A 4,386-nucleotide genomic window follows, 5' to 3' on the forward strand; every position below is an offset into this window, starting at 1 on the left:
TCTTGGATCTCGTCTGGCCAGAGTGGAGAAGACTGTCTCTGCTCAGAGGCCTAGACTTCACCACACGGCAGCCATGTGGTCTGAGTCCGTCATTCAGCACTGGCAGACGGCCTAGCCCCTCTTAAAGGTGACAGTTGAGGCTGGTTATGCTGTGAATACATCACAGGAGAAAAGAAGCCACAGTGCTGAGAGACTTCTTGCCACTCCTGGAAACCATGCAAGCCCCAGTCAGATGATTTCCAGCCCTGACGTCAGAGACAAGCGGGCAGACAAGGGCCACTGCTAAAGAGCAGGCCTGCAGGATAGTAAAGGCTGGGGATAGTCCTTTTCAACAGAATTTTCTCAGATGTTCACTGCTAAAAAGTTAAAAAAAAAAAAAAAGACCAAAACCAAATATCATAAACAAAAAAGTGAAAAGTTAGATTACAGAGCAGAATGTACAGATAATCCCAGTTTTATAAAAAGAAATACATTCCCACCCATGTCATATAGTAGGAGTTAATCAATATTTTATCATGTGTGTGGGGATCTGTAAAATATACTTGTGGTGCCGTTTCAGAATGTAAATTTGTTACAGGGAAGAACTGACTCCATGTTGGATCTGTTTCTTTTACTTTAACCTTTGCTTCCTCTTGCTTTTGTTCACTAAAAGTATATTGTCCATACATAATGGAGGGGCTTCCCTGGTGACTCAGATGGTAGAGAATCCACCTGCAATGCAAGAGACCCAGGTTTGATCCCTGGGTTGGGAAGATCCCCTGGAGAAGGGAATGGCTACCCACTGCAGTATTCTTGCCTGGAGAATTCCATGGACAGAGGAGCCTGGTGGGTTACAGTCCATGGGGTCGAAAAGAGTTGGACACGACTGATTTGGACCCGACTGAGCGATTAACACACACACAATGGCCTGCCTCAGGAACCCTGCCCTCTGCCTGAATGTTAAACCAAAATGCCTTTGTTCAGGACCCTGTCCATTTGTGGATGGCTACAGGAAGGAAGATATTAACACATCCTCTATCTGAGGCTAGCTATTCCAGGAGATATTTGTAAGATTAATGGTCTTTTTTTTACTTTACCTCCTCACCCTTACTCCCATGTGTAAAAGAACCTGGCATCCAGACCTCGAGATGATGGTTATTTTGAGACATTATTCTGCCATCTTCTTGGTCTGCTGGCTTTCTGAATAAAGTCGTATTCCTTGCTTCAACACCTCATCTATAGACTTATTAGCCAGTCCTCCGTGAGCGGAGTGGTAAAAAGTTGTACAGTGTACAAGCAGTAACAAGTGTACAGTTCTTTGGCAAGGGGAGAGAGCAGAGTTCATGGCATAAAAAGAAATTTTGCCCTTGCTTATCCCTCTGCCTGGAAAGCTTCTTCCCCAGATACTCTCACAGTTTGCTTGCTGTCTTTATCTAGGACACAGTTTCAGTGCTACAGCTCCGAGAGACCTCCTCCTGCATCCTTTCTAGATCAGCACCTCCATCAAGCCTTCTTTCCTGTGATTTGTGAGTCCTTTTCGTCCCTCTTATCACTGACGACATTATATTACATACCCATTTGTTTTATTTGTCCGGGAGAGTAGACTTTGTTCTTCTTTACAGTTGTATCCTCAGTGTCTTAAACACAGCCTGGCACATAGGAAGGTGCTCCATAAATCTGTTAAATGTCAAAGATGTAACAAAGGTTACATTCTTCTCTGTCCCTAGCTCACACTGTCCTGCCTCCGAAAGCCCTCAAGTTCAAGTTCAGCGCTCCCTCCCCCATACCCCCACCAAGCCTCCAGAGGTCACCTTAGAGCTGCAGCTTTCAAACTTTTTTGATCATGACTCTCAGAAAAATATATTCAATCTCCAGTGCTCACACGTGCACATGTATATGTCACTGAAACAACCTAAACACCCTTACTGTGAGCGATGTTTCCTACTTTCTCTCCCCCTCTCTTCCTTTCTTTCTCTTTCTGTTTCACTTTCTTTCTCTCTTTCTTTCTTTGATGCTAGTCTCCGCCCCTTCTTGGTTGGAGACCACGTACCAATGGGTCACCACAGCCTCAGGGCAGTGTTTCTAGGAGTGGTCAGAGGGCTCATTTGTATCCTAGTCTCAGGACAACCACCACAAATGCAGATTCCTGGGTCCAGGCCAGACTTGTAAATGAGAATCTCCCTGGGAAGCCTGTCTGCTTAACCACTCCTCTTCCCTGACCACCTCAGGTGATTCTGTGGTCTGATAAAGCTTGAGAGCCACTTGGGAGATTATGAGTATCCTTACGAGGATCTTTAGGCTTCTTGGGGACAAGTGTTGTGGGGCAGGGCCTCATATGCATTAAGGGAAGGGGTTGATCCTCCAGTTTCAGTCCAGCTCAGCCCCTGAGGGGTGGAACAGATTATCCTAATTTTATAAAAGTAAATCCATTCCCACCTAAGCCCCTTGCACTCTCTAGTCCCTCAGCCTGGGAGCACTTCTGAGAATTTTGTCTCTGCTTTCCCGCCTACAGCCTTCCTAGGGCCACCATAGCTCTAGGGCCACACCCAACAAAGGGGCCCCACTTTCCCCAAGGGCCTCAACCCCTTCTTCCTCCTGCTGCTCTCCCCAGTCTCTCTTTCCTTCACACAAAATCACCTCCTTCTGTTTTCTTTGCTCTTACCATAAGATTCAACGGTCCTCCCCTCCTTCAGCCCTTAGAATAACAACAAAAAATTCTAACCACCGTGTCTATGGTGACCCATTTCTGTCTCCATCCCCAGAAGTATATCCCCAGAAATACTATGATGAGGCCTTCGCCCTTCCACTGAGATGCACTACAAACTTCTTTTGATGCCAGCAATATCACACCCCTTTAGCCCAACAACCTCACACAATTTACATTTCAAAAACTTGCTACAAGTATATTTACAGATCCTCACATGCACAGTAAAACATTAACCCCTAGGGCATGCCATACACCCAAGCTAAGCACTCTGCAGATAATATCTCATTTAATTCTTGAAGCAGCCCTCAGGGATAGATACTATTATCACCCCCATTTTAGAGATGAGATAAGGGAAGCACTAAATAATCTGACCAAGTTTCCATAGCTACAAACTGTCAGCGGTGCAGCTCTGGGGCTGAAGCCTCAGGGGCTGACAGAAGGGAAGGATTCTCATTTCTTCATAAAGCTGTTGCTTAGAGGAGCCTCTGGGTCAAAGTGCCTGAGCCCCAGTGTGAAGCAGGATATAGTGATGTGCCTCTTTAGGATTTTATTCTTACAAGTGTTCAGTTGCTGGACTCGGAATACTGTTTGTCACCCAAGGACTGCCCCTTCTGCCTTTGGCTGATTTCTCTCCTCAGTCCTCAGTCCTCTGCCAAGACTTCCTAAAGTGGAATTTGGGGGTTGGGAAGTTGCACTCTGCCTGTGCACCCAGGAAGATCGGTCTGGATCCCCTGCAGAGGGTTCAATTTGGCCTTAAATTCCTTTATCAAATCCTAAGGAAAAAAGCTCCAAGATAGCTCAGGCATTATTAGCAGTAGTTCCTTCTAGGGATGGATTTTTCATCCAGGTGCTTATCTGCACATTCTATTTCCTTCAATTAAGATGCATTACTTTTTTCAATACTAGTTAAACATTTTTTTTTTTTCAAATTAAGAAAACTTGGATATAACGACTTTGGGGAAATCAGCCTAACACAGATGGGCCTTGGTATGTAATTTAGAAAATATTAATCATATTGACCACAAGTCCAACTGCCTGAATTCCAGTCATATTGCTACCAAAATAATAACTGTGAGCCCTGGGCAAGATCCTTAACCTCCATAAAAATGGGGATCATAGTAGCACTTTGCTTTTACTATTAGCAGGCACTTAGCAATTGCAACCACCGTCTGCGCTCCAGATACTGTTTTGTGTTTTAACTCATTTAATCCTCAGCACAAGTCGGTGAGGTAGTTACCCACGTAACCCCCGTTTTACAAGTGAGACCCAAGGTCGTCAGCCAATAAACAGCTAAATGGGATTTGAGCTCAGACAGCCTGAAACCAGAATCTAGCTTTAAGTTACTTGCTTAAAGTTGCCTGTCAAAAAGAGTTGTTGGGAGTATTACATGATGGGATGCTTGTAAAGCGCTCAGCAAAACTCTGGCACTTAGTAAGTGCTCAATTAACGGCGCTCAACTTCCTACGGTCACGTTAATGTGTTTTATGTTTATTACAAAACAAACACGCGATAAAACACGATTCAGTAAAACATCAAGAAGACTGCTGAAGCGGGCGGGATCTGGCCCGGGTTGGGGCGGGGTGTGGGGCGGGCGCCCACCCGGCGACGGGAGCGGGGCGGGAGGAAGCGGCGCGGCTCGCGCGCGCCGGGCGCTCCGCGGGGCCCCGGGGGAGGAGCCGTGGAGGCCCCGCCCAGCCACC

This window comes from Giraffa tippelskirchi, chromosome 1, assembly GCF_054371585.1.
Source record: "Giraffa tippelskirchi isolate mGirTip1 chromosome 1, T2T-mGirTip1v1.2.pri, whole genome shotgun sequence".
Classification (NCBI taxonomy): Eukaryota; Metazoa; Chordata; class Mammalia; order Artiodactyla; family Giraffidae; genus Giraffa; species Giraffa tippelskirchi.